Source organism: Aplysia californica, unplaced genomic scaffold, assembly GCF_000002075.1.
Source record: "Aplysia californica isolate F4 #8 unplaced genomic scaffold, AplCal3.0 scaffold00031, whole genome shotgun sequence".
Classification (NCBI taxonomy): domain Eukaryota; kingdom Metazoa; phylum Mollusca; class Gastropoda; order Aplysiida; family Aplysiidae; genus Aplysia; species Aplysia californica.
The window spans coordinates 2,209,061-2,219,994 of record NW_004797301.1 but is presented as its reverse complement, the minus strand read 5'-3'; positions in this window follow the sequence as shown (position 1 = coordinate 2,219,994).

The window sequence follows — 10,934 nt, the reverse complement described above, 5'->3', positions numbered from 1 at the left end:
GGAACACACACACACACACACACACACACACACCCTCAGATACACAAAATAGACAGGTAAATGTGGCGAGAAGACCACAAGATACAGATGCCTTCTCCAGGAATGTTTTTTGTTGAAATCTCTATTATATTGTTTACGTTCAATCAACTGACTACGCTGTGCTCTTGTCAGCTCAATAAATATTATTGTGAACTGGCAACGATTTCTTCATTCATTCCTGTTTGCTTTGACCTATAAACGCCTTGCACTTTTATTCTACAGAATATATGAATATAATTATTATCTAAGTAACTTTTGTGTTACCAGCATCTATTGCACCTTCACCTTGCTACAGTAAACTTTAAGAAAAAAGAAACCTCGAATTTTTTTTTCATGTCACATATTTTTTTCAAAGGACATTTTAAAATCCTTACCTGAGCAGAAGTGTGCAATGTCTAACCTGTTCTGCACAAGCCGAGTTTGATCAGTTCATAAATTTCCCCCAAAAGACATTGTTAATTCACATGTGGGCAGAAGTGTCGAATATTATTTACCCGTTTTGCTTATACGGGGTGCCCACTATGGCTGGGATCGCCCGACTCGATCGCCTAAAAAACAAACGAGTTTGTTTTCAGTTTCAGGCGACTGAGTGGGCACCACGTATAAAGCCAAGTGTGATCAGTTCATAATATTTCCCACACGTGGGCAAAAGTGTTCAACGTTATTTAACTTGTTTTGCATTAGCCGAGTTTGATCGATTCATATATTTTCGTCAAGGACATTGTTAATTCACACGTGTGTTAAAGTGTTGAAATGTTCTTCAACCTGTTCTGGACAGGCCGTACTTGATCGAGCAGAAGGGGAGGGTTCGATTCCCGCATGGGGAAAGTGCTGTTGTTGTATAGAGTCTCTCACCGTCTGTCTGCTTGGATACTGTACCCCCCCCCCCCCACACACACACAATGCCGGGGTTGGGCCTGCCAGACACGAACGAAGCAGCCTGCCTCTCAAATTGATGGAACTGCGTCAATAGCGATGCAACATCTTTTTTCCCCAAGAAGACAATATCCCTTCTTTCCTATCAAGCATCTATCGTCCATGTCTCCCTTCCTTCTTCTTTTTTTTGATTGTATTTGTTACTCTCTTGTAACACCTCTTATCTTCGGCACTTATATAATCGTATTGTTTTGCAAATGTCGCAAAAATCTCCCCAAAACTGAAAAAGACAATATTCTACTAACCAGATATATTAATTTTTTTAATTTTTTTAAAATGTTCATGAGGGTATCTGTACACTGACTCTTTCTGCTTTCTTTTTTGTGTACATATATTGTACTTTATTGCTTTCTTTGACTGGACTCCTCTTTGATTAGTTGTTATAGTTGGGATATGGGGCAAAAGGCCTGGGTTCGATTCCACAAACAGGCTTTGTTCTCTTTGGTTTCTGTGATTAGTTTCCGTGATTCTCCTAAGCTGTCTGTGGTTTAAAGGTTGAACTTGGTCCGTAAAGCAAGAGTCACGAGTTTCAGTCCCTTGTGGGGGAATATTTGGTCGCTTTTAAGGACAAGTGGCCTATCCCAAAAAATGCTGTTTTGAGAAAATCGAAGGTAAAGTTTTTGCCCCTTGTTCAGTTTCATTGAAAAACGAGGAGAGTTTTCTCTATAATCAAACATATATACACACCAATTAATCCAAACTTCTCCTATAGGTAGGGCAATGCCCACTTTTTGTATAGGTCAACATTTCTGGAAACCCCCGAAATCTGGGTTAGCCCGCTTGTCCTTAAAAGCGATCATTTGACAGAGAAGTTCCGTAGGGGTTGTATTCCAAACATTTTACAGGCAGCGCTGAAGCAGCCCGCCTTCTATTGTTGCTGTTCTTGTTGTTGCTATTGCAGTAATTTATCATATTATTTTGTTACTGTCGTCTTTATTGTTGTTATAAAGATTATTGTTGTTTTCGTTGTTACTGTTGTTGTTGTTTATACACATAATATTTTGTCGTTGTCGTTAACATTATAGTTGTTATAATATACCACCGTTGTGGTTATATTATTGTTGTTATTTTGTCGTTGTTTTTGTTGTTTTGATTGTTGCTGTTGTTGTTGTTGTTGTTTTTGTTGTTTTGATTGTTGCTGTTGTTGTTGTTGTTGTTGTTGTTGTTGTTGTTGTTGTTGTTGTTGTTGTTGTTGTTGTTGTTGTTGTTGTTGTTAAAACAAAATTATGTTTTTTGACAAATGTAGATATGATGTTGCCGGCCAGTTTGTAGTTATGAAGAAGAAGAAGAAGAAGACAATAAACATATCAATGTGTGAGTGCTACATAATACAAAATGGCGGCTTGTTGTGTCCGCCTCTGGTGGGTGGAGGTCGCTGCAATATGTCCCTCTCTCATTCTGTCCTTCTGTCTGTCTCTCTCCCTGACTCTTTCTCTCTCTCTCTCCTCTCTCTCTCTCTCTCTCTCTCTCTCTCTCTCTCTCTCTCTCTCTCTCTGTCTCTCTCTCTCTCCCTCACCCTCTTTCTCTGTCTCTCTCTCACTCACCCTCTTTCCCTCGGACTCTCTCACCCCTCCCTGTTTTTCTCTCTCCCTCACACTCTGACTCTCTGTCTCTAACTCTCCTTGACTATCTCTCTCTTTCCCAGAATCTCTCTCTCTCTCTCTCTCTCTCTCTCTCTCTGTTTCCCTCCCTCTCTGCCTCTTTTATTTGTCTGAAAATGACTCGCACCCATACACTACCCTCCTCACTGGCACCAGGGCTGCGCCGTGATCTGAAAAAACGCATGTTTGTCAAAATCAATGTTCGAGATCATCGCGATTTAGTGTTTAAAAAAACCATTTTTCCGCCAATTTGGAAAGTTTTATCGAATTTTTATTTTTTGGCTCAACCTCTTTTATGTTCATATAAAAACAAATTGTCGTTTGGATTTTACTGGAAAAACATTGATTAAAGGCACAAAATGTCATTTTTCTGTTTTCAAGTTAAGGACTCTTTTGTTATAGAAGTTACTAAACTTGGGAGGCCATCTCCTCGCTAATGTCTTCACTGAAACAAGGTGACCCCACTTACTTCAATCGCAAATATTTTTGAGTTCTATTCAAGATAGATGGATAATTATTTCATTGGAAGCAAGGCAAATAAATCAGCTTTCAGATGATACCAATAACTCCACATGCCCAAAAATTGACGAGCGCCTGATTCCAATGCGTCGTGACACGTATTATACTAAAGAAATCGCCAGGCTTATAATTCTGATTCTGTAAAAATCTCTTTGCTTGCTACACCTCAAAAGGTTCAGTTCAGAGGCCAGTTGCTTGAACGCATATTATTTCGAGAGGCATTGAGGGGGCCACTGGTAGGTCCTGCTTGTCCTTGTGCTTTTCTTTATTCAAACAAACAAACAAACAAGAACACAAACAAACAAACAAACAAACAAACAAACAAGCAAACAAACAGACAAACAAACAATGCAAGTGTGTCCTTATCAGTAACGTCAATATTTCGCAAAGTTGTAGATAGCAGGTGGGTGGTTAGCGGGTGCTCTGGTGTGGTTTGCTTCTTCTTTCCTATGGAAACATCCGTCGTCCTTATCTCCCGTTCTTCTTTTTTATGTTTGTTACTCTCTTGTAACACCTCTAATCTTCTGGCGCTCATTTAACCTTATTATGCAGTTGCGAGCGCCGTGAAACCTCTACTAAAACTAAAAAGTAGATAGCAGTGTGCAGGGTATCAGCAAAACCAGTGTCTCAGATGTGGGAGAAACAATTTATGAATTATGCAATTGTGATCTTGACCGACTAACCTATTTCGCACTTTTAAAAAAAATATTTCAAACTAAAAACAACTCCGCCTTACTCCGCACATGTAATTCGGCATGCAGAATGCAAAAAATGCAATCAGGTATAACGTACAAATCGATGTCAGTAAAGAGAAGAGAAAAGTTGACCATTGCTTTTATAATATTGTTGCTTCCATCAGCAGTCTATAGATCTACACAATTACAGATTATCTTTAAAAAAGTAAGAAGGTTACATGTTAAATCAGGGACGAACTTACTGCACTCTTGCCTTTAACAACCTGGAATAATGCCATGCCAGTTGCTGGCGGGTGCTCTGGTTTGGTTTGCTCCGTCTTTCTTATCAAGCATCTATAATGTCCTGATCTTTCCTCCTTCCTTTATGTGTTTGTTACTCTCTTGTAACGCTTGTAATCTTCGGCACTTATATGACTTTATAATGTTGCAAGTGGCGTAAAACTCTTACTACAACTAAACAAGTGGAGCAGATCAATAATAACGAAATCACCTTCCCTGAATTTATTTGACAATGTCAGTTTCAAATGAATCTATTCCTTAATTTTTTTTAAAACCGACACACTATGGTTGACTTTTTAAAGACGTTCGGAAAGCTTTGTTTTTTTACACTTTTTGTTCTTTGGTTAAAACTGTACATACTTGATCTTACTCGGACACGTATGTCGATTTTCTTCAGTCTGACAAATTTGGTATTTCCTTGGCTGAATTATAGATCTATTATACATTCGTTTAAAGTTTTGTTAAAATTGGTGCCTAGATGACATAGTTATTGTCCTTTCATTGGGTCCCATTTTGTTGTTGCTGTTGTTGTTTTTTTAGATACCCTGTACGTAAATGTATAGATGATTTACAGCAATCTTCACAAAGATAAGACAATCCACACACCATCGCTGGCTGCCACTGTGCAGCGCCCTATTTCTGAGCAAGGGTTATCGTGTGATGTTCAAGGACACACTCAAGTGATCACCTATCTAAACGCCGTGTCACCGACATACGCTTGACACTATTCTGGTCCTGAACTCTCTAACCACTAGGTCACTGGAGCTGCCCCCCCCCCTTCCCCACACAAAGAAACAAAAACAAAAACAGAAACAAAACAAAACAAAACAAACCCCCAAAAATCTAGAATAGAACCCCCCCAAAAAACAACAACAACAACAACAACAACAAAAACAAACAAAAAACAAAAAAACCAACAACAACCAAACACAAAAAACAAACAAAAACAAAACCCAACCAGCCAACCAACAAACCCAACCACTCAACCCCCCCCCCCCCTTCAAAAACCCCCCCCCCCCCCGACCAGACCCCCAACAAATAGATTTGAAATAAATTCAGTTGACCAGGAAAACGCAGACTTCTTCTATGTACATCAGTGTGGCGGGTGGTTGGCGGGTACTCTGTGTGCGTTTGCTCCTTCTTTCCTATCTTATATATATCCTCCATATCTCCCAGTCTTCTTTTTTTGAATTTGCTACTCTCTTGTAACACCTCTAATGTTTGGCACTTATATAACCTAACTGTGTTGCAAGTGCCGTAAAACATAATCTACTAAAACGTATACTAAACGTCAGTGTGTAGGAAAAAAGATTGGCCTTTCTGTTGAGACAACGGGAGAATTGTTTTTCTTTTGAAATTAGCAGGTCTAATAAAATACATCCAGTTTTCAGTTATTGGTTGTTGCCACAGCTTCTCTTGTCACTCTACCACTTCGCCTACTATCAAAATGAAGAGAGCGACCTCTCATCGTTTCCGGTAAAAAGACGAGGTCATTTCCGTCACTCCAGGCCAAAGGGTTTGCTTTTGAATAACCCTACCCTCCCGCATTGTTTTCCATAAGGATTGATAGTATAATAATTTATTAATTATCCTCAGTGTAAAATATATTTTAGAAAATCGACATCTTATTTCGAAAACGTAAAGAACACTGGCACAGTTATGTAAGTTTCCTCTTATTCGTCAACACTATTTGATAGAGAAATGGCGTCAATTTGACTTCAACTTCAACACTTTGCCCCACTCGCGCACATTTTTCCAGTGCGCCAACATGGATTGCTTCGGTGCAGTGCCTAGTTTTAGAATTTAAAAAACCCCAATACAAATAGCTTCCCCCCAAAAAGCGCACACGAAACTACACAACATATATTATACATTTTTAAAAAATGATGGTGTGGCTCCACACTAGCCGTGGCAATCTAATTTCGTTCTGTGAATGCAGCTTTGCAAGTATCTATATTATATATAAAAGTGGACTTGGGAGGCTTTGTGCACAAACTCCTCCATTATTACCTAACCCACACCTTTGAAACTTTGCAGGTGTCCACAGCATCCATGAGGCTAGGACCTAACTTTTAAAAATCCACGCAAACTGCTTTCCACGATTTTTCGAAAATGCTTTGTTTCGTCCGCACAGAGTTCTTATCTTGGGAAAGTCCGTCTTCTAAGACACCATTGTGAACAAGTGAGGTTTCCGTTCACTAACTGTGCGCATTGATTCCACACCTTTGAAATTCTGGAGTGTACAACCGCGATACCGGAATACAGAATCAATCTATACATCTATTTATATAATTTGGCAACTTGGAAACACGTGTGTCACTTTTCTCTCAAGATTTATTGCTCCATTCCAGTAGAGTGTAAATATTGTAGGCCAATGACTTTCAGTTGATGTTAATACACCGATCATTCCTTTCATCGAAAGGGGGCCTAGCTAGTCAAATATAATCAACATATAGGTTTCAAGTGAACAGAAAAAACACATGTTTTTTCCACTGATTTCGCCGAAGTTTTGAACTGGAAACGGTTCAAAAGGTGCAGAAGTTTAATTTTTTTTCAATTTCTTAACGGTGAATCTTTATTGACTAGAATCGTACCCGGTGTGAAGAAAAAAACCGGACCTATTTAAAGGACAATAACTTTGTCATCTTTAGACCAATTTCAATGAAACGTTGAAAAAATAACATTCAACCAGAGGGACATTATATAGGTCAATATGAAACGCAATCAACCACTTTTTCCGAGAGATATTACGTTTTGAAAGTTTCAACCAAAATAAGTGAAACGCAAAACTTTACAACCTCTCAAGAGTCAACCACACTGTTCTATTTCAAATAGCCAATATTTGTGCATTGAAGAATAAATTTATACAAAAATTATATTGCCAAGTAAACACAGGGAGGCGATGGCTTGCCCCTTGCAACCATAAAAGGGCCACTCTTGACGTTCGGGGTGTGGCCCCTTCCCACTGAAAACCATTCATCTACGACATAACGCCTTCTCCTTCCCAACGTGTCCAAAACTTTTTCAGCACCATGAGATATCCATCTGATCGGGCTGTCGTGGTTTCACCGTCTTTATCCTGCTTTCAAGAAGTGAACTTTGGCGTTTGACCCAATTTTGGTCGAAAGTTCTAAAACTTGATATTTCTCCAATGCTTTGATGGATTTTCTGCATAACTACGAAATTGATGTCCCTCGGGTTTAAATGTATTTGCTCGAAGTTTTGTTCAAATTAGTGCACTGATGACCGAGTTATTGTCCTTTAAGTGGGTCCACTTATTTTAGACACTGTGTCAGACACATTCCGAGCGAGAAGCGAGGAGATTTCTTGTGTCGCAAAAAACATGTTTATGGGATTAGCCCCTGTTTTGTGGGAAATGGGTGGTCCGGTTTTTAAAAATGTGATTAACCCTTTATCGTGCCCGAAATGGGTTGTCCAATCTATTATGTTAGTAGCCCCTGCTGTATGGGAAATAGGTGGTCCAATTTGTAAAATGTGATTAGCCCCTGTTGCGTGGGAAATGGGGGGTCCAATCTGTAAAATATGATTATCCCCTGTTGTGTGGAAAATAGGTGGTTCAATTTTAAAGGAAATGTAAATAGCTCCTGTTGTGAGAAGGATGGGTGGTCTGGTTTTCTTTTAGGTAATTATCCCCTGTTGGGTGGAAAATGGGTGGTCCGATATTTTCCTACAGTTTTTGTGTTTGTCAAGGTCGCTAATCCGCCAGTTCGCTATCTCAGAATTAAAAAGTTCTATATGATCAGAACCTAGTTTAAAGAAATTTTACGTAAAGCTTTTTGGAATGCAATTAATAGCGACTCCGAATAATTTTACGATTTTGATAGAGCAGAAAGAAAGTTTAACTTTTTTTTCATCTCATATATATGGTATTAGTAACTCAAAACGTCCAGAAATGTCAGATAAAACCTTGTAATTCTGATGTCGTGAGTTGTCAGGCGTTTGTGTATGATGAAGGTGTCTAGTCGCTATATTAGAATTACATAAGTTCTCTCTGCTCAGTACCTAGTTTTAAGAAATTTGACTGAAAAAAAAATTGAGTTTCACAACATGTCTAGCTTTTTCGAATGCCATTCTTTGAATATCTTGATAACGACTCCGAATAACCTTGTGACTTCGATAGAGCAGATAGAACATTTGGCTTCTGACATAATGGTTTTAGTAACTTACTTTAAAAAGGCAAAAAATGTGAGATAGAACTTTGTAATTCTGAGGTAGCGTCACAGTTGTCGGGCGATTGTGGTTTGATGAGGGTGTTAAGTGTCTGCGAAGGCCTTATCTCGGGCATGTCCCTGCGGCCTTCACCTTGCCTCCGTCCTATTTCTGTGACTGTGAAAAGCACAGAACATGGTCTGTCTCAAAAGACATGGGCTACATTAACCCTTACATGCGGGGTTCCCAGAGCTATATTAACCCTTAGATGCGGGATTTCCAGAAATGCATTAACCCTCAGATGCGGAGTTTCCTGGGCTAAATTAACCCCTTAGATACAGGGTTCCCTGAGCTAAATTAACCTTAGCTGCGGGGTTCCCTGGGCTAAATTAACCCTTAGATGAGGGCTTCCCTGAATTACATTAACCCAGCCTCCTCGCTCCTCCCTTGTACATACGACTACTGTAAATAAATGGCAACAAAGTTCTAACCAAAATTCTCACAAACGTTTAACCAGAACTATGCCAATTGTGTCATGGAAAGTTCGCACCTTGTATGAAGCAGGAAAGAGTTCTCAAGTAGTACAAGAGATGAAGAGATACAGGCTGCACATACTACTAGGAGTCAGCGAAACACACTGGATATCGATGTACAGAAAAGTGGGAAGAAATGGAATAACATCAAGAGGCTAGCCCAGGATAGAGAAAGGTGGAAGGTGTTTGTCCATGGCCTATACCCTGGTGCAGGGTGAGAAAGGCAATGATGATGATGATGATGCAAATAAACCACAATTTACTGGAAAGTAATGAAAGCTATCTGTGATAAAAATCCTACTTGGTTCGATGCTACAGTACCCAAGATGTGCTGTTTGAAGTGTCAGACAAAATGACGAGGGGATTTGCTCTCACGACTTGCTCCGGGACAGCTCAGTTTATCATTTTATACTTGGAGGACCGTCAGGGGAAATTTGTCACTGTGTGTTCTTATTTGTAAGTTCTCCACACACGTGGCTTGCTTCTGTCGGAGACTGGTGGGAAACTCGGAGGTTTTTACCTCATGAATCATCTGACCGATTTAGAGGGGCCTTGAAGCCAGGCCTTAGCAGATCTGGTCAGCTCTGGTGTTGAGAAGGGTAAATCGTGTAGTTTGTGTTTAAGTCTGGATGTAATAATATGCTGAGAAAGGTAAACTATGTAGCGTTTGTTTGGATCTCGCTTTGTGTTGAGAAATCAGAGTAAATCATGTGTGTATTTAAGTCTGGCTGTGTGCTGAGAAATCAGAGTAAATCATGTAGTTTGTGTTTAGGTCTGGTTATGATATGTTGAGAAAGGCATCCGCCCACCAGGGCAGTGCTACTGACTGATGTTGTCTTTAGACCATTCCAAAAGGTGGGATATTATTGTGTTGTTATGCACAGTAGAATTGTAAGTGGGCTGATTTTATCTATTTCATGCTCATACTGTGCAGAAATAACATAAGCGGGACTGCTGCTTTTTCTTTCCCCGTCCTAACTAACGCCATTTTCCTCTACTCCTTTAGTATGTTTGTCACTCTCTTGTGAACTGCAATTTCCGGTGTGCTTTGGTAGTCGAAGCAGAGTTTGTGCTGTTGAGGCTAGAGAGGTGAGCAAAGTAAGCCTGATTCCCCGTTTGGACTTCTCTAGCTCTGTTGACATTCTCCCCTTGGCGCTCATATGACCTTATACAATTCCGAGCGCCGTAAAGCCTTACAAAAACAAACATGAGGAAGGTAAACGAGGTTGTGTTTATTTTGATCTGGCTCTGTGCTGAGAAGTAAGTGAAAATTATGTACTTTGTGTTTAGATCTGGTTATAATATTTAATATCATGACGAGAAGGGTAAACCATTTGGTGTGTGTGTTTTTTTATGGCTTTGAGCTGAGAAGTAAGGGTATATCATGTAGTGTGTGTTTAGATTTAGTTATATAATATTTTGAGAAATGTAAACTATGTAGAGTGTGTTTGGATCTGGCTTTGGGCTGAGAAGTAAGGGTTCATCACGTGGAGCGTATTTAGGTCTGGCTTTGTGTTAAGAAGTCAAGGTAAACCATGTAGCATGTGTTTAGGTCTGTCTTCAATTTGAGAAGGGTAAACCATGTGGTGTGTTTTTAAGTCTGACTTTGTGTTGAGAAGGGTAAACCATGCGGTGCGCTTTTTAATCTGGCTTTGGGTTGAAAAGGGTAAACCGTGTGGTGTGTTTTTAAGTCTGACTTTCTGTTGAGAAGGGTAAACCACGTGGTGTGTTTTTAAGTCTGACTTTCTGTTGAGAAGGGTAAACCACGTGGTGTGTTTTTTTTAAAATATGGCTTTGTGTTGAGAAGGGTAAACCATGTGGTGTGCGTTTAGGTCTCGAATCAGGACCCACGAGGGTTAAAAAACAGTCGTCCTTCAGAGTGTCGTAAGATAATGACGTCACAGATTTCCCAGGGTACCTGTTTATGACTTTTCTGCACTGAGATGTATGAAGCAAGGTCAAACAGATTTTTGCTTATTTGCAGTAAATTTAATTTCGTCTCGATACAAAAAAAAATTGTTTTTGTAGACCGGAACCTGAGATATTGAGGTATTGAGTTCTGTTTGGTTTGTTTTCTCTCTAAAAACGTGTGAGACAGACACACTCGGAGGGAGAGAGAGAGAGAGAGAGAGAGAGAGAGAGAGAGAGAGAGAGAGAGAGAG